Source organism: Anomaloglossus baeobatrachus, unplaced genomic scaffold (assembly GCF_048569485.1).
Source record: "Anomaloglossus baeobatrachus isolate aAnoBae1 unplaced genomic scaffold, aAnoBae1.hap1 Scaffold_5172, whole genome shotgun sequence".
NCBI classification, from domain to species: Eukaryota; Metazoa; Chordata; class Amphibia; order Anura; family Aromobatidae; genus Anomaloglossus; species Anomaloglossus baeobatrachus.
Window position 1 is genome coordinate 1 of NW_027444535.1, and position 20,630 is coordinate 20,630.

General features: G+C 44.5%; 1 long non-coding RNA gene across 1 annotated transcript; it reads left to right on the forward strand.

Moving 5' to 3' along the window:
- Positions 1 to 11,100: 11,100 nt before the first annotated feature.
- LOC142282656 (uncharacterized) lies at positions 11,101 to 18,871 on the forward strand. The gene is made up of 2 exons (XR_012744518.1): positions 11,101 to 11,191; positions 18,673 to 18,871. It is a non-coding gene; the product is annotated as an uncharacterized LOC142282656 (long non-coding RNA).
- Positions 18,872 to 20,630: the final 1,759 nt, after the last annotated feature.

Sequence of the window (20,630 nt, forward strand, 5' to 3'; positions counted from 1 at the left end):
CAATGTGACTTATATCCCAATTCATACTATGCGGTTTTTTTTTGTTTTGTTTTTTTTTTTTGTTTTTTTTTTTTACCATATGCCTCTACCATATGCTTGCAACCAAAAAATTGCTATTGGAATATTGCTTACCTTAATATGAATGGAATGTTAGATTAGTACATAATATCCATCCTCTATTGCATTTGGTATATTGTTGAAGGGAAGGCATATGTTATATATATGTGGAAAGTTATTTGTCAGATTGTCATTTTATCAGAGATCATATATCTCTTGAGGTATTTAATTATATCTATACTGCTATATGCATAGTGTCTTGTTGGATCACTATATACTATATTCATAGTTACATTAAACAACAAGGGAAATCGGTCTATACAAATGTTTTTAATATGTTTGTTATTTTATGTGTATATATGTTTTTTGTGTATATATTTTTTGTATCTGTGCACACTTGCATTATACCATATTATATCATGTATACTCATATATGTGAATTTGCTACTGTGTATCTCCATTTGTTTCGGATCCCTCGTAATTACTAGTTGAGGAGTTGCCTCTAGTGAAACCACACATGTGAAACTAATTAGTGGACCAGGGATCCGATTTAAGGGAGATGGTTACACTCTAAGTCAGAACATGACTAAGACCTGAAGCGTCGAAACGCGTTGTTCTGCCATCTTTCTGACATCTATTATGGTATCTGCTGGATTTTTATTACCTTATTTTCAATAAAAAAAGATTTTTAATCTATTCCTGGCGCTGGAAACTTCTTTTTCTATTTTGTATGGTTACTAAGGTACAACTAGGGTATGTTACACACATTGAGTATTTTCAGCAGAATTTTTCCTTTAAAAAAGTCTCTTGGCATGAAAAACTGTACAATACGCTCCTTTTCTTCGGCGCTTCATTGGGAGACCCAGACGATTGGGTGTATAGCTACTGCCTCCGGAGGCCACACAAAGCATTACACTAAAAAGTGTAAGGCCCCTCCCCTTCTGGCTATACAACCCCCGTGGGATCACGGGCTGCTCAGTTTTCAAGCTTTGTGCGAAGGAGGTCAGACATCCACGCATAGCTCCACTGTTTAGTCAGCAGTAGCTGCTGACTATGTCGGATGGAAGAAAAGAGGGCCCATACTAGGGCCCCCAGCATGCTCCCTTCTCACCCCACTTTTGTCGGCGGTGTTTGTTAAGGTTGAGGTACCCATTGCGGGTACGGAGGCTGGAGCCCACATGCTGTTTTCCTTCCCCATCCCCCTGAAGGGCTCTGGTGAAGTGGGATCTTACCGGCCTCCAGGCTCTGAGGCCGGGCTCCATCCACAGACCCGGAGAACCTGCTGGATACGGAGCTGGGTACCATCAGGGACAAGGCCCTGCAACATTCAGGTACTCTGTGTCCCCGTGCAGACAGGCACAGACACACTCCAGCGTTGCTGGGTGTGCTAGTGCGCCGGGGACAGTAGCGCCGCGCGCTTGGGCTATACTCACTGCAGCTTAGCTGCAGTGAGTTTATTTGTGGGGAACTACCGCGCCGGCCGCCCTAGAGGCTGCGGCGCGGCTGTGACTTGTGGTGCGCCGGGGACTTCGCGCTGACCGTGCTTTTACGACGGCAGCGCTTATAAATCTAGTCCCCGGCGTTTGCGGCCTAGTTCCGTTTCGTTCCCGCCCCCAACCCTGTCAGTCAGGGAAGGGGCGAGACGCTGTATAATGATCAGCGCCGAAGGGCTGGAGTCGTATTTACATACTCCAGCCCTCTCACTGGGCACAGTGGGACGCCAGTTTCCCGCTCTTTGTCTGCAGCACGCCCACGGCCCGCCCCTCTTCACAGGACGCCGGCAGCCATTCCTGCATGCAGTCTGAGCTGGAGAACGGACATAGCCCTGGGAGATCCAGACAGGGGATTCTGGCGACCACACACCCGCTCTTAAGCGGGCGGTAAGCAGCACCTAGGTGCTGACCCCACTAGTGCCACAGTGTTGTTTATTGTACTTTTGTCTGTACCTATATATATTGCACTGTACGGTCGCTTCTTGGCTTTATACCCTATATTGCTCTGAGGAGACGACAGCATGTCATCCGCAAAAAGCAAGGGTGCCAAGGCACAGGCTTTATATGCTGCTTGTACCGCATGTGGGGCTGATCTACCGGCAGGTTCCTCTGACCCCCATTGTGTGCAATGTTCGGTCCCTGTGCCACTTCGTCAGCCGGAGTCTATGCTAGTAGTGGCCCAGGCAGAGATGCCTGTGAATCCTGCCCCGGTGACGGGGACAGAGTTTGCAGTTTTTGCTGATAAAATGTCTGTGACTATGACAAAAATTCTAGAATCTTTGCAGTCCAGGCCGGTCGCTCAGACCATGGGCACTGTTGATTCACTGTTCCCCGGTCCCCCTCAGTTGGAACTAATGCGTGCTCCAAGGGGGTCCCACGCATCACAGGCTGAAGGCTCTGACTCGGACGACAGTCCCAGGCAGCCTAAGCGAGCTCGCTGGGAGAGACCCTCGGCGTCATCACGCTGGTCAGGGTCTCAGCGAGAGGATTCTCTGTATGATGAGACAGAGGTAGATGATCAGGAGTCTAATCCTGAGACCGCTCTCAATCTGGATACTCCTGATGGTGTCGCCATGGTGAATGACCTTATAGCGGCCATCAATAGACTGTTGGATATTTCTCCCCCAGCCCCTCCAGCGGGGGAGGCAGCTGCACAGCAAGAGAAATTCCATTTCAGATATCCCAAGCGTAAATTGAGTACTTTTCTAGACCACTCTGACTTCAGAGAAGCAGTCCAGAAACATCATGCTTATCCAGATAAGCGTTTTTCCAAGCGTCTTAAGGATACAAGTTATCCTTTTCCCCCTGACGTGGTCAAACGCTGGACCCAGTGTCCAAAGGTGGACCCCCCAATCTCCAGGCTTGCGGCTAGATCCATAGTTGCAGTGGAAGATGGGGCTTCACTTAAAGATGCCACTGACAGGCAGATGGACCTTTGGTTGAAATCTGTCTATGAAGCTATTGGCGCGTCGTTTGCTCCAGCATTCGCAGCCGTGTGGGCACTCCAAGCTATTTCAGCTGGTCTGGCGCAGGTGGACTCTGTCATACGTCCATCAGTGCCGCAGGTGGCGTCCTTAACCTCGCAAATGTCTGCGTTTGCGACTTACGCTATCAATGCTGTCCTGGACTCTACGAGCCGTACATCTATGGCGTCTGCCAACTCTGTCATTTTACGCAGAGCCTTGTGGTTGAAAGAATGGAAAGCAGATTCTGCGTCCAAAAAATGCTTAACCAGTTTGCCATTATCTGGAGACAGACTGTTTGGTGAGCAATTGGCTGAAATCATTAAACAGTCCAAGGGTAAGGACTCTTCCTTACCCCAGCCCAGATCAAGCAAACCCCAACAGAGGAGGGGACAGTCGAGGTTTCGGTCCTTTCGTGGCTCGGGCAGGGCCCAATTCTCCTCGTCCAAAAGGACTCAGAAAGAGCAGAGGAGTTCAGATTCCTGGCGGGCTCACTCACGCCCAAAGAAAGCAGCCGGAGGAACCGCTTCCAAGGCGGCTGCCTCATGACTTTCAGCCTCCTCTCTCCGCATCCTCGGTCGGTGGCAGGCTCTCCCGCTTTGGCGACATTTGGCTGTCACAGGTCAAGGACCGGTGGGTGAGAGACATTTTGTCTCACGGGTACAGGATAGAGTTCAGTTCTCGTCCTCCGCCTCGATTCTTCAGAACTTCCCCACCTCCCGACCGAGCCGATGCTCTTCTGCAGGCGGTGTGCTCCCTAAGGGCAGAAGGAGTGGTGATCCCTGTTCCTCCTCAGGAACAAGGTCAAGGTTTTTACTCCAATCTGTTTGTGGTACCAAAAAAGGACGGCTCTTTCCGTCCTGTTCTGGACCTAAAACTGCTCAACAAGCACGTGAAAATCAGGCGGTTCCGGATGGAATCCCTCCGCTCCGTCATTTCCTCGATGTCTCAAGGAGATTTTCTAGCATCAATAGACATCAAAGATGCTTATCTCCACGTGCCGATTGCTCCAGAGCACCAGCGTTTTCTACGCTTCGTGATAGGGGACGACCATCTTCAGTTCGTAGCCCTGCCATTTGGTCTGGCGACAGCCCCACGGGTTTTCACCAAGGTCATGGCAGCAGTGGTAGCAGTCTTGCACTCTCAGGGACACTCGGTGATCCCTTACTTGGACGATCTACTTGTCAAGGCACCCTCTCAAGGAGCATGCCAACACAGCCTGAACGTTGCGCTGGAGACTCTCCAGACCTTCGGGTGGATCATCAACTTTTCAAAGTCAAACCTGTCTCCGACCCAATCACTAACATATCTTGGCATGGAGTTTCATACTCTCTCAGCGGTAGTGAAGCTTCCGCTGGACAAGCAGCGGTCACTACAGACAGGGGTGCAGTCTCTCCTTCAAGGCCAGTCGCACCCCTTAAGACGCCTCATGCACTTCCTAGGGAAGATGGTGGCAGCAATGGAGGCAGTTCCGTTTGCGCAGTTTCATCTGCGCCCACTTCAATGGGACATTCTCCGCCAATGGGACAGGAAGTCGACGTCCTTGGACAGGAAAGTCTCCCTTTCCCAGACGGCCAAGGACTCTCTTCAGTGGTGGCTTCTTCCCACCTCATTATCACAAGGAAGGTCCTTCCTACCCCCATCCTGGGCGGTGGTCACGACGGACGCGAGCCTGTCAGGGTGGGGAGCAGTTTTTCTCCACCACAGGGCTCAAGGTACGTGGACTCAGCAGGAGTCCACCCTTCAGATCAATGTTCTGGAAATCAGGGCAGTGTATCTTGCCCTACAAGCCTTCCAGCACTGGCTGGAAGGAAAGCAGATCCGAATTCAGTCGGACAACTCCACAGCGGTGGCATACATCAACCACCAAGGTGGGACACGCAGTCGGCAAGCCTTCCAGGAAGTCCGGCGGATTCTGATGTGGGTGGAAGCCACGGCCTCCACCATATCCGCAGTTCACATCCCCGGCGTAGAAAACTGGGAAGCAGACTTCCTCAGTCGCCAGGGCATGGACGCAGGGGAATGGTCCCTTCACCCGGACGTGTTTCAGGAAATCTGCCGCCGCTGGGGAGTGCCGGACGTCGACCTAATGGCGTCTCGGCACAACAACAAGGTCCCGACCTTCATGGCGAGGTCTCGCGATCAAAGAGCTCTGGCGGCAGACGCCTTGGTGCAAGATTGGTCGCAGTTCCAGCTTCCCTATGTGTTTCCCCCTCTGGCACTCTTACCCAGAGTGCTACGCAAGATCAGGTCCGATTGCCGCCGCGTCTTACTCGTCGCCCCAGACTGGCCGAGGAGATCGTGGTACCCGGATCTGTGGCATCTCACGGTCGGCCAACCGTGGGCGCTACCAGACCGGCCAGACTTACTGTCACAAGGGCCGTTTTTCCATCTGAATTCTGCGGCCCTGAACCTGACTGTGTGGCCATTGAGTCCTGGATCCTAGCGTCTTCAGGATTATCTCAAGGGGTCGTGGCCACCATGAGACAGGCTAGGAAGCCCACGTCTGCTAAGATCTATCACAGAACGTGGAAGATTTTCTTATCCTGGTGCTCTGCACAGGGAGTGTCCCCCTGGCCATTTGCATTGCCTACTTTTCTTTCCTTCCTGCAATCTGGTTTGGAAAAAGGCTTAGCGCTCGGCTCCCTTAAAGGACAAGTCTCAGCGCTATCAGTATTTTTTCAGAAGCGTCTAGCACGACTTCCTCAGGTACGCACGTTCCTGCAGGGGGTTTGTCACATCGTCCCTCCGTACAAACGGCCGTTAGATCCATGGGATCTGAACAGGGTACTGGTTGCTCTCCAGAAGCCGCCCTTCGAGCCTCTGAAGGAGGTGTCACTTTCTCGACTCTCACAGAAAGTGGCCTTTCTGGTAGCGGTCACGTCTCTTCGGAGAGTGTCTGAGCTAGCAGCGCTGTCATCCAAAGCTCCCTTCCTGGTGTTTCACCAGGACAAGGTAGTGCTGCGCCCGATTCAGGAATTCTCCCTAAGGTGGTATCCTCTTTTCATCTCAATCAGGATATCTCCTTACCTTCCTTTTGTCCTCATCCAGTTCATCGGTATGAGAAGGATTTGCATTTGTTAGATCTGGTGAGAGCACTCAGAATCTACATCTCCCGCACGGCGCCCCTGCGCCGCTCGGATGCACTCTTTGTCCTTGTCGCTGGTAAGCGCAAAGGGTCGCAGGCTTCCAAATCCACCCTGGCTCGATGGCTCAAGGAACCAATTCTTGAAGCCTACCGTTGTGCTGGGCTTCCGGTTCCATCAGGGCTGAAGGCCCATTCTACCAGAGCCGTGGGTGCGTCCTGGGCATTACGACACCAGGCTACCTGGTCGAGCCTGCACACTTTCACCAAACATTATCAGGTGCATACCTACGCTTCGGCGGACGCCAGCCTAGGTAGAAGAGTCCTGCAGGCGGCAGTTGCCTCCTCGTAGGGGAGGGCTGTTTTGCAGCTCTAACTTGAGGTATTATTTTACCCACCCAGGGACTGCTTTTGGACGTCCCAATCGTCTGGGTCTCCCAATGGAGCGCCGAAGAAGAAGGGAATTTTGTTACTTACCGTAAATTCCTTTTCTTCTAGCTCCAATTGGGAGACCCAGCACCCGCCCTGTTTCCTTCGGGATTTTTGTTTTTTTCGGGTACACATGTTGTTCATGTTGAACGGTTTCAGTTCTCCGATGTTACTTCGGATTGAATTTGTTTAAACCAGTTATTGGCTTTCCTCCTTCTTGCTTTAGCACTAAAACTGAGCAGCCCGTGATCCCACGGGGGGTGTATAGCCAGAAGGGGAGGGGCCTTACACTTTTTAGTGTAATGCTTTGTGTGGCCTCCGGAGGCAGTAGCTATACACCCAATCGTCTGGGTCTCCCAATTGGAGCTAGAAGAAAAGGAATTTACGGTAAGTAACAAAATTCCCTTCTTTGTATAATTTTTACTTGCGTTTTTGTTGCGTTTTTATTTTTCTAGGTATTGAAATATTTGATGTAAAAAAAAAATATATTGGTTAAAATACGCAATTAAAAAAAAAAAAGTCAGAAAACTAATTTGCTTTGCTGGTACAGTAAAACGCTGTGGGTTTTTTTGTGCACAAAAAACATTGTCCACAGGTTCTTAAGTAAATGCAAAAATTATAGAGAATGCAAACGCTAAACTCTGATTAGGTAAGAATTCCTCATGGACTGAGGGGTTGGTTTCTTCTGCACCAGGATTATTGGGTTATTATATATTGAAGGAAACGGAGCGAGTATTAAAAAGTGGTAGAATGATGCATTAGAGGGATGGCTGTAATGGACGGCTATAGATTACCAGGACTGCATTGAAGTCACTCCATACATCCAGCGCACTTGAGCTGTCTACTAAATCACTGAACTGCAGAAATATGTAGCATTGAAGAGGCAATATACTGCTATCAAAACCCTCAATTCACAAGGCGCTGTCACTTTTATACTTTATACTCTTGGTAGTGTGTTTTTATATTTGTTTCTTCCTTCTAGATAGGTTAGGCCCTTTACTCTGGAGCCTATATACAGTGGGAGAAAACAAAAGTATTGAACAGGTCACCAATATTTCTAAAGGTGCAAGTGACCTGAATTCCTCACCAGATGTCTGTAACAAGCCATCCAATCAACACAGGCAAAGAAATCAAACCATTGATGTCCAAAAATGTAGTAATGTGTAATAATGATGGATGACGCAGGGAAAAATAACTGAACACATGAAGACTGGTGCAAAAAGTTATGGATAGTCATGACATTAGCTGAAATGTATCATTAATTAGAAAGTAATCCTGCCACAAAAAAAAACAAACAATCAGCTGGTTCAACTGATGGCCTATAAAAAGGTGTCATCACCAAGGTAACTACAAAACACATACAGCTGCACTCTAAAATGCTAACAATGAATAATTGAACTCTGGTATTGCATTACTGATATAGGAATGTTTGAAGAAAAAAAAGAGATATTTAGTATATGTATTGCCCAATGCATGTAACCGGCGACAGTGTATCACAATATGCTGGGACCCTAACTCAAATGCCTCTACCTGGGTTAAAAACCTACATATCTGGGCAGCTAGGATCCAGCCATAAGGAAGGATGGACACAGCCTGGTTATAGGGCGGAGTGCTCCAAATATAGGTGTTCAGAGACCGCGAATGGCTCTCCCTGGGGTGCACACAGCATGCAGCGAACCAAATCTTGTGCTTTGTGATCATTGTTTCACAAATGAAATATCCGAGCACCTGTGATACTCGGCTGAGCTCCGCAATGCTCGATTGAGTACCGAACAGTGCTGAGCACACTTGCTCAACCCTAGTGTTTGTGTGAAACAGTGGGCTCAAAATCACACCTAAGCAATGCTGAGACTAGTTTCTCCATACAGGAGGCATCTTGAAGTTGTCATTACTAACAAGGCTTTTGTACAAAGTATAAAACAAATTTCAGTAAGTGTGTTCAATACTTGTTCCCTGTGTAATTTCTCATTATTGCACATCACTACATTTCTGGACATCTATGGTTTGATTCCTTTCCTCTATGGATTTTATGGGTTGTTCCTGACATCTGGTGAGAAATTCATGTCAATAGCACCTTTAGAAATAGATTTGCTTAAAAAATTGGTGACGTGTTCAATACTTATTTCCGGTTTGTGGGAATCTATGACCCTATATTGTTGTATAATTTCTATGTGTGATATTTTTGCCCATTGTTGTACTTCAGCAGTAGCACCTTTTAGGAAATTTAGATGTGGTGATGCCATTTCTGGTAATTATTGTATTTAACCATTAGGGAGTCTTTCAGTCCGGCGGGGAGCATCGTGTTAGGGAGTCTTTCAGTCCGGCGGGGAGCATCGTGTTAGGGAGTCTTTCAGTCCGGCGGGGAGCATCGTGTTAGGGAGTCTTTCAGTCCGGCAGGGAGCATCGTGTTAGGGAGTCTTTCAGTCCGGCGGGGAGCATCGTGTTAGGGAGTCTTTCAGTCCGGCGGGGAGCATCGTGTTAGGGAGTCTTTCAGTCCGGCGGGGAGCATCGTGTTAGGGAGTCTTTCAGTCCGGCGGGGAGCATCGTGTTAGGGAGTCTTTCAGTCCGGCGGGGAGCATCGTGTTAGGGAGTCTTTCAGTCCGGCGGGGAGCATCGTGTTAGGGAGTCTTTCAGTCTGGCGGGGAGCATAGTGTTAGGGAGTCTTTCAGTCCGGCGGGGAGCATCGTGTTAGGGAGTCTTTCAGTCCGGCGGGGAGCATCGTGTTAGGGAGTCTTTCAGTCCGGCAGGGAGCATAGTGTTCTGCTGTTGCAGTTTTTCCTTTTAACGTGGCAACGTTCTTCTTTTGGAGTGAGAATATAGGATGCTGAAGTGAGATCTGAGATGTTGTTTCTCTCCAATCACAAACCACTCATCATTCGCTCCTGGCTGTGGCAATCAGTGACCAGATAAAGTGCAGCCGGTCCTCCTGTGCGCCGCTTCTTGTACTCTCACATATCGGCTGAGTTCATTTATGACATCGGTGGTGAATTATGGCTGAGACTCAATTCACTGCCTAGGAGACTTGTTTTTTTTTATTACTAATAGATCTTAAAAGCACTGTTGCCCCTTTTTATATTGTTACAGTATATGACCTTATAAAACGGAAATTTAGGGAAGAAACTCATGAAAAGGCCTCAAAGTGCCAGTGAAGAAGGCGCATCTTCTACTGCAGCATGGTTGACCTGTATATCTCCCTTCCACTATGGGTGGCAAGTGGCTTCATGAAATATCCATTTGTAAAGTGTGAATTTAGCTTTTAGTTCTGTATCTGGAGGTGAGCGGGTACCTGCTGGGTCGCATGCGCAGCCATAATGTATCATCCAGCTGTGATATTCTAGTGCAGTTGGATGATACTTGCCGATGGGCAAGCGACCAGGTCTCAGTAGACACCATGGCCGCACTCCCCTGATGTGAAAATGTGCAGAACTGGATTCCTGGACACCTGATTATGTGCACACCTCGGCAGGTATTGGTATATATGTCACTGGTCCTGCTTCGCTCAAGATATGGAAGTGAAAATGGCTAGGAAAGCAGCTCCACACTTATAGGGAATTTGTCATCTGTTTTTTGCCACCTAATCTGAGAGCAGCATAATATAGAAACAGAGATCCTGATTCCAGCGACATGTCACTTACTGGGCTGCTTAGTGTAGTTTAGTTTTGATAAAATCACCATTTAATCAGCAGGAGATTATCATTACAGGACTACTTGGCGTGGTGCAGGTAGTCCAGCATATTCATGAGCGCTGCATACCTGTCCAGACCACTGATTAGTGTCCACAGAACACTGCTAATCACTGGGATGGGCGGGGGTACAGAGCTCCATATTCAAATAACTGCTAGATCTGCAACAGAGAAAACATTGATTTTATCAAAATGACAACAAACAGCTCAGTAAGTGACACATCACTGGAATCAGGGTCTCTGTCTCTACATTATGATGAGGTAGCAGAAACCTAGTGACAGACTCCTTCATTCACAGGTTGTGTGGTTTTTCAGCTTCATCACATCCCCCTTGACCTAAGCTGCATTACCAGGCATAACCTGTGGGCAGGTGTGCTATTTTTGACGGACGCAGACATGGTTTTTTTTTTTTTGTTTTTGTTTTGCAATTACTGACCAAGTTCTTTAAGGAGTGTTCTTTATTCAGCGGTCTGTGTACTGTGACTTGTCAAACTGTGATTAAGTGGGTTTAGCAAGTCCGCGGGCAGCTTGTCAGCTATATGTACCGGCCATGTGTCACCAGAGGCACAAAGTGCTGACAGCCCACCCTGTCCAGAAAAATCAGTGCCAGTCATTACCCAATGTTGGAGCAGAGTAGTCACCGCAGTGTGAATATTACCTAAAGTGAAAGTAGTTCTTTTCAAGGGCAGATTTCTTTCCAAGTGGTAAGATCCTCAGTGTGAGACTGTGCGGGCTGACATTAAACTGAGCAGACAGAACTGCAGCGCTGGCGGACTCCCGGCATCTATCACCCAAATTGGTAATTTCAGTCTGCTTGCATAACTGGAGGGCTCAGGAGCAACTCAGCACTTTTCCTGCACTAGTCAGACATGTTATATCTCTTGTGTTTTGCAGCCATCTCTTCCGGTCTTGTATACACTGTCCAGCCAGGCCACTCATGAAGCCGTTCATCTGCTTTGCAGGATGTTGGTCTTTGATCCAGTAAGTATTTTTACACCGCATTATAGATCATTAATCCCCTTGTAGTGGTCGCTTTATGCACTTTTTGGAATGATAAAAAAAAAATGTAAATATAGTGAAAAATGCATAATTAGTGTAAATACATAATATTACATTGATATGCATGAATTACTGGACATATAAGAGACAATCGCCCATAGTTAGAAACAAAGAAGGGAATAATGCTATCAAACAGTCCTAAGTAATAAGTTTTTTTTAATTTTTTATATATGAATTTTTTAAGTATTTTGTACCAGTGGAACATGTAGTATGATAATACAATTCTGGATAATAATAATAATGGATAATTTGTATTATCTTACTACAAAATACTTAAAAAATTCATATATAAAAAAAATAAAAAACTTTTATTACTTAGCACTGTTTGATCGCATTATTCACTTTTTGGAATGATGCAAGGTCCTAATTGTTTTTAGTATTATTTCAGTAATATTTAAAGGGAACCTGTCAACCAATATACAATCCTGAAACACAGCTATAGCATGTTGTGTAATGGGGAAAGCTTTCTAAGCGTGTTCCCCTCCAAAACTGGAGACCTCTTTTATAACATAAGCGAGCACTACCTGTAAAGGATCAAGGTGACGGTCTCTCATTAAGTCATGCATTGCTGATCTTACAAGGCAGCTCCGGTGGTGTCCGCCATCTGCGGAGTACACAGGAGAAGCTGCGGCCCATCACTGTGCATGTCGGGTACCGCGGGGGCTGCCTTAGGCTACTTTCACACATCAGTTTATTTCCATCGGGCATAATCCTGAAAAAAAATTGATAAAACAGATTCGGCGCCGGATCCGTTTTATCCCCATTGATTTGTATTCGCGCCGCATTATGCCTGATGGCCTTGCGTTGCATCCGGGTTTTGCCGGATCCGTCGTAATTGGCTAATGTGGCGGCCAGATGGAACGTCTCTTGTAACGTTTTTTGTCTTTGACAAAAAACTCATTGCGCCGGATCCGGCGCGATACGGCGTGATTTACAATAGAAGCCTATAGACACCAGATCCGGCGTAATGCGGAAAAAAAACGGATGCGGCTGCCGGATCCGTTTTTGTAAACTGAGCATGCTCCAATTCATTGAAAAAAAAAAAAAAAACAGATCCAGCAAAAAAAAAACGGACGAAATGAATGCAAAAACAGATGCACCGAATCAGTTTTTTTTTTTGAAGGATCAGGTATACCGGATCCGTCAAAAAAAAAAAAAAAAAATGATCCAGCGCATCCGTTTCTTGCATTTTCTGCGCTGGATCCGTTACATCAGGCACACGCCGGATTTTGTCTGATGCCAAAAACACTGATGTGTGAAAGTAGCCTTAGTCAATATGAGGCTGGCACCGCCTCATGGACTTTCAGCTGGCATTCTACTTCTTTTTTCTTTTTTTTTTCTTTTTTACTTCGTTTTATTAGCAAAATAGTCAAGTCAGACATGGTACATCACGGATTATACATAACAATAAACAAATTATAAAGTACCAATCGAGCATAAAAGCTAGTCTCAATCATATCTGATTCAAAGTTATCGTCTGTCCACTGTATCATTGGAACAATCAATGTATCTCTGTGATGGCAAGAAGAGAATGGCACTTCCTATATATGCGTCTAGGAGATATTGGGGTGCACTTCAGGTTCCAAAGCCAAACATTGAGAAGTATACAAGGCACTCCCAAGATGATTTGAAGAAATATTTATTGATGTGCGTGACAAAAACGTTTTCGGTCCTATGTGGACCTTCCTCAGTAGCACATATGTGAGGGAAAACGCTGTGTGGGCTGTCAGACGTGGAATCCACCGCTGTATGGGGCCTGCCGGTGGATTCCGCGTCTGACAGCCCACACAGCGTTTTCCCTCACATATGTGCTACTGAGGAAGGTCCACATAGGAACGAAAACGTTTTTGTCACGCACATCAATAAATATTTCTTCAAATCATCTTGGGAGTGCCTTGTATCTCTGTGATAGACATGCAGGTAACTTATTCAGAATTAGTCTGAAATGACCATAATTAAAAAACATAGAAATAACACAACAGACAAACATAAAGTATAACCATACTATCACTATTTTCTGCTGGAGGATGTCACATCTTCAAACTGCAAGAAGAATCATTAGCTACAGTAACCTCTCTCTCAAGTGTCTGTGGGTGTGCTGGGAGAGGAGCTCCATAGACCCCAGATTTCACTAAATTTCTCTGGGCGCCCTCTGTTGTAGTACACCACTTTTTCATAAGGTATGATTGAATTGACTAGTTTTATCCAGAATCGCACAGTTGGGTCCAAACCACACATCCATCTAAGGCTACTTTCACACATCCATCTTAGGGCTATCGATTTCCTGGCCAGAATTAGTGTTTCTCTGAGGAATATTTTCATATACTGGTCCTATGACTCCTCATCTATTATCCCAAATAGGCACTTCAGAGGGTCATCCAGCACAGGCACTGATATTGACGAGAGTAAGGAAGTCACCTCCCGCCAGAACGAGGCTATAACTGAGCAGCTCCATATCGTTGGAATTATACTTCTAGCGCTATATTGTCCCTATAGTCTCTAAGACCTATTTCCCAGTGGGACGTCTTAAGAAAACCATTACTGTTATGGCAGTTTAGGACCACTATATTTAACAGGTTTCTTTTGACCATTACAAACAGATGGCATATTTGGCGACTTGTTCCCTATTGAATGCAGAATCGTCTTTTTACAGATTAGGTAATTTGTACTGTGCTGCACATAAAGGTTTTGTTGTTCTGCACGATCATCACTGAAATAAGAACGTTCTCTTTGGTTTCACTAAATGTTTGTGTACTCTGAACACCTCCCTTATTATTGTGCAGTGGTTTGCTCCAAACACACCTCTCCTATCTTTATAACTGACTGCATCATTGTGGAACAGACCATGTCTCAAGACAGGAGGGGTCCTGGCAACACGATTCACACGGGCAGAAGTTCTAAATAGGGAAAGTACATTGCATGGTTCTATCGCATCATTCCCACATGTCATGTAGATATTTATTTCTGATGAGAAAAACATTTTACAAAAAGTTGCTAGCAAGATAAGATTCTGATTTTGTCACAAAATTAACTTTTATAAAAATTGGAGAACCACTGAAAATCTCCATCATCTCAGATAGACATAAAAAAAGAGAACCGTCCTTGGCTCAAAAGTGGACAGTTGTTTGTGTGTGTGTGTATATATATGTATGTATGTATGTATGTATGTATATATATATGTATATGTATGTATGTGTGTGTGTGTATATATGTATGTGTGTGTATGTATATGTGTGTATGTATATACACACACACACACACACACACACACACACACACACACACACACACACACACACACACACACACACACACACACACACACACACACACACACACACACACACACACACACACATACATATATATATATATATATATATATATATATATATATATATATATATATATATATATATATATATATATATATATATATATATATACATATATATATATATATATGTGTGCATGTGAGTGTGTGTATATATATATATATTAGATATATATACACATATATATGTAGATATATATACACATATATATATATATATATATATATATACATACAGTTAGGTCCAGAAATATTTGGACAGTGACACAATTTTCGCGAGTTGGGCTCTGCATGCCACCACATTGGATTTGAAATGAAACCTCTACAACAGAATTCAAGTGCAGATTGTAACGTTTAATTTGAAGGTTTGAACAAAAATATCTGATAGAAATTGTAGGATTGTACACATTTCTTTACAAACACTCCACATTTTAGGAGGTCAAAAGTAATTGGACAAATAAACCAAACCCAAACAAAATATTTTTATTTTCAATATTTTGTTGCGAATCCTTTGGAGGCAATCACTGCCTTAAGTCTGGAACCCATGGACATCACCAAACGCTGGGTTTCCTCCTTCTTAATGCTTTGCCAGGCCTTTACAGCCGCAGCCTTCAGGTCTTGCTTGTTTGTGGGTCTTTCCGTCTTAAGTCTGGATTTGAGCAAGTGAAATGCATGCTCAATTGGGTTAAGATCTGGTGATTGACTTGGCCATTGCAGAATGTTCCACTTTTTTGCACTCATGAACTCCTGGGTAGCTTTGGCTGTATGCTTGGGGTCATTGTCCATCTGTACTATGAAGCGCCGTCCGATCAACTTTGCGGCATTTGGCTGAATCTGGGCTGAAAGTATATCCCGGTACACTTCAGAATTCATCCGGCTACTCTTGTCTGCTGTTATGTCATCAATAAAGACAAGTGACCCAGTGCCATTGAAAGCCATGCATGCCCATGCCATCACGTTGCCTCCACCATGTTTTACAGAGGATGTGGTGTGCCTTGGATCATGTGCCGTTCCCTTTCTTCTCCAAACTTTTTTCTTCCCATCATTCTGGTACAGGTTGATCTTTGTCTCATCTGTCCATAGAATACTTTTCCAGAACTGAGCTGGCTTTATGAGGTGTTTTTCAGCAAATTTAACTCTGGCCTGTTTATTTTTGGAATTGATGAATGGTTTGCATCTAGATGTGAACCCTTTGTATTTACTTTCATGGAGTCTTCTCTTTACTGTTGACTTAGAGACAGATACACCTACTTCACTGAGAGTGTTCTGGACTTCAGTTGATGTTGTGAACGGGTTCTTCTTCACCAAAGAAAGTATGCGGCGATCATCCACCACTGTTGTCATCCATGGACGCCCAGGCCTTTTTGAGTTCCCAAGCTCACCAGTCAATTCCTTTTTTCTCAGAATGTACCCGACTGTTGATTTTGCTACTCCAAGCATGTCTATCTCTCTGATGGATTTTTTCTTTTTTTTCAGCCTCAGGATGTTCTGCTTCACCTCAATTGAGAGTTCCTTAGACCGCATGTTGTCTGGTCACAGCAACAGCTTCCAAATGCAAAACCACACACCTGTAATCAACCCCAGACCTTTTAACTACTTAATTGATTACAGGTTAACGAGGGAGACGCCTTCAGAGATAATTGCAGCCCTTAGAGTCCCTTGTCCAATTACTTTTGGTCCCTTGAAAAAGAGGAGGCTATGCATTACAGAGCTATGATTCCTAAACCCTTTCTCCGATTTGGATGTGAAAACTCTCATATCGCAGCTGGGAGTGTGCACTTTCAGCCCATATTATATATATAACTGTATTTCTGAACATGTTTTTGTAAACAGCTAAAATAACAAAACTTGTGTCACTGTCCAAATATTTCTGGCCCTGACTGTATATGGGAAGGAGATGTGCTGCACTGCCTGATGCAAATGGTGGTCACACCAGATACTGACTAGTTTTCTGACACCCTCCCCCCTCCCTCAACCGCCCAGATTCCCCCCAGTAATGTAAACTTGCAACATTTTAGAGTGGCCCTTTCTTGTGGCCAACCTAAGGCACACCTGTGCAATAATCACGCTGTCTAATCAGCATCTTGATATCTCACACCTGTGAGATGGACGGATTATCTCAGCAAGGGAGAAGTGATCACTAACAGATTTATACAAAATTGTGAACAATATTTGAGAGAAAACGGCCTTTTGTGTACATAGAAAAAGTCTTAGATCTTTGAGTTTTAGCTTGTGAAAAATTGAAGCAAAAATAAGTGTTGCATTTATATTTTTGTTCAGTTGTTAATGAATATTGTGTGTACAGCCGGTCACAGTATTACTAGGACACCGGTGACGTCCCTGTGCTATGTATAGTAACACTTAGCCCGGTGTACAAGGGTCATTTGCATTAGCCTCCATACATTGCAGTGTACATAGGTAACCTAACACTAGCCTGGATAGGAGCATCTAATAAACACCAGCTAGGAATTGTGCCCTACAGAACAGCCTGTGGACAGGGTCCTCCTCCCAGGGGCACACTTATATGTGCTATTAAACTGGGCCACACCATCACAGGCTTTCTCTTCTTATTTAATGCTGGTTTTGTATGGATTGAGCGCCCCCTTGTGGCTTGTGCTGTTAATGTAAGCTCTTCAGTAGTGAACATGTCACCTGTTAATCATCCATTAATTATAGAGAATGGGCTTTATTCATATGCATCTGTCATTAGGGACATTTCACTTTCATTTCTCTACTCCTAGGATATCTGTAAAATCACACCTAAAGTGAACAGTTCCCAGAGCTCCTGAATCCTCGTACAGTCACTTATCTGAGCTTTGAACCTGAAATACGTCACAAATTCATGTGCAGAGTTTTCCTGCTACCGACAATAAGTTTAGTCTTATTGATATAGTTGTCATGTAAAATTGTCATGCTGGATCCATCAGTCTCCTGGTCTTGTCCTCGTGATATGTGAGACGCTTCTATCTGTGACACCCTATAATGAATAGATTGCTGAGCGGCTGCATGAGCGTCCCTGGAGGGAACAGTCCACTATCTTAGGAGGAATTACAAGTTATTGAGGAGCTACTTAGTTCCACATATTATAAAGAAATATGTAATTTTCTGATATACATTAGTATAAAATACGTTGCTTACATCCTGGATGTTGAATCCATGGACTGATCTGAATAGGACTAAACATGGCATTGATCGTATGATTGAAAAGAACATGGTATAAATCAGCTCACCATATCCACCTAGTATGTCTTCGTCTGCAGGGTGTAAACAGTTGCAGAGCAAAAAAAAGAAAATAATCCAGCTATAGACTCTCACAATTTGGAAATGAATTGGAATAAAACTTCATTTATTTTGTCAATAAAAAATTATAAGCAATCAGAGAGCGAAAAAAAGATGACCCCATGAAAAAAGAAACCACAGACGCGTTTCAGCTATGCTATAAATAAGACATGGCCGAAATGCGTCTGTTCTTTTTATCTGCATGGTGTCGTCTTCTTTTTTTTTTCTTCTCTGATTTGTTTCCAAATTTTTGACAAAATGAAGTTTTATTCCAATTAATTTCCAAATCAAGAAATGGTCTTCTATAGCTGGATTGTTTTTCTGTGCAGTTGATCGTGTGATTGGCCACTTATCCCTGTTACTTACAGCCTCCCCTGCCACAATGGTATTTAGTAAGTCCATGTTTAGCCTCCACCTATATGGATGCATCATCCAGAGCTCATCTAAGCATTGTGCCAATCTACAATGCAGAGATTTGGGTAAACTACACCAGTATGATGAAGTGTGATACAAAATTGTAGTCTCATGAATGCAACCCCTGTCAATATACCCTATAGATAGAGCATCTGGACCCCCACTTGGGACCTGGCTCTGAGCCAGAACGTGGAGCTGTAGTAGAAGAGCGGCTCCTATTCTGGCAAATTTAAGTTTTTATTGTAATACAACTATTTAGCTGAATTGTTTGCTAGAAGCGGAAACCCCAATAAAAAATGTGGCTGCTCCAGGAAGTCCGGTTGTTTTTGGTTTATTAACATCTGATATCTCACACCTTAATTTCATTCTGCTGCAGTCCAAACGGATATCTGCGAAAGATGCATTGGCGCACCCCTACCTGGATGAAGGGCGTCTGCGATATCACACCTGCATGTGCAAATGCTGTTTCTCCACCTCTACGGGCAGGGTCTACACCAATGACTTTGAGCCAATCACAAACCCAAAATTCGATGACACTTTTGAAAAGAACCTTAGTTCTGTACGGCAGGTGAAAGGTAAGGAGATGCACGCGTATTGCCACTCTACAGAAGATACTGTACTGTCTGCTACTTTTTATTATTGTGTAAGGGGTGAATAACCCATATCTGCACCTTTCAGTACCTACCAAGCTAGGAGATGCAGCAAGTCTTCATTAATGTGCTGCATTGTTCTGTTAGGATGATGGGCTGAGGTCCCAGCTGTCAGATCTTCACAATCAGACTATAATGGCATCTCACCTGGAATAGCGAGAAAACCCTATAACTAGACCTGACTTTAATTTTAAGCTCTTCTAGTGTATTATTAAATGAGAACATGAGTGTGATCTCCAGATAGGATCTGTGCTCATAGTTGTGGCTTTCAATTTTAATCTGTAGCCACAGTCATTGTTCTCTATTCAGACAGTGAATTCTGATAGACTCCACTGATGTAATCAGGTTTCTGTTCTTTTGTTTCTGAAGCTGAGAATAGCTCTGCTGACTGTTATAGGCCTTGTGCGCACACTGCGTTTTTGCCTTGTTTTTGTGCAGTTTTTGGTGCGGTTTTGGTCTCAAAATTGCATATATTTCCTTCCCAAGCAAAGTCTGAGATTTCAATTTTTCTGTCCGCACGTTGCAGCTTTTTTTTGGCTGCGTCTTTGTGGTGACCAGAAAGATGCAGCATGTCAATTCTCTTTGCGTTTTGTCAGTGTTCTTGAGCCCTTCCAGTCAATAGATTTGACTTAAAAAGCAAAAAAACACACTGGGCAAAAACCCTGTTAAAAAAAACGCTGAATTGCATGCCGAGGGAGCGTTTTTGGGACCAAAAACGTGCATTTTTTTGGTCACAACAAAGATGCAGCGTGCGCACAAAGCCTTATTCTGCAAGCAATGCTGCATAGGTGTTAGTCACTTGCATACAAAAAGAAACACGAGATGAGTGTACACACTTGTAATATTTAAATGTATAACAAAATGATTGTCGCACTACATAAACATAGAAAAAAAATACTTTTCCCTCCACATATGGATACTGTAGATAGACTCTAAATAGTGTATTCCACAAATAAATGCAGCATCCAACTAAAAAAACAGTAATAGCAGTGCTATAATGTGTAGTCACTTCTGTAACATACTGGTGCAGTAGAAGGAAAGACATTGTCTATCGCTTAAAATGTCCCCCAAATATCTATCTTTACACCCTAACCACTTTGGTAATATGCTTTATTACACCGTACCCTATACTTCTCCATATCTAGCCAATCTTTAAATGTTAATTTTTTTTTCACTGTACTTCCTGTGACATTTTGTTTGAGGGGAGTCTTAAGTGTGATGTCATTGGAAGCTGGGGCTGTACTCTCAGCTGCAGAGTCTATCGCCCCTACTGGAACAGGACATTATTGGGGGGGGAAGTCAGCTCTGCAGTTACTACAGTTTCTTGTTTAGACGCCCTCTGAAGATGTCCTGGTTCCACGGTAGCACTGGGAGCGTAGTACAGCACTGACACTCTGCTTCTAACTGTAAAACGTGATGATGCCAGGAGGCAGTGAGTGACGCCAACACTGTGTTACAGGGTATGTAATGACAGGGCAGAGGCCCGTAGGCTGGCCCTCAGACTTGACACCTTGCACTGTCCCTGATCTTGGAGGTAGGCTTGATGGTAGCCAGGTCTGAGCCCCCAACATGACCCTAACTCCCGCCCGAGCCCTGATCTTATTCCCCCTCTTCCAGTCCCTTGGGGTGGCTTTGAAAACACAATTGCAAAACCCCACAAAAAGACACGGACAAGGGATAACGG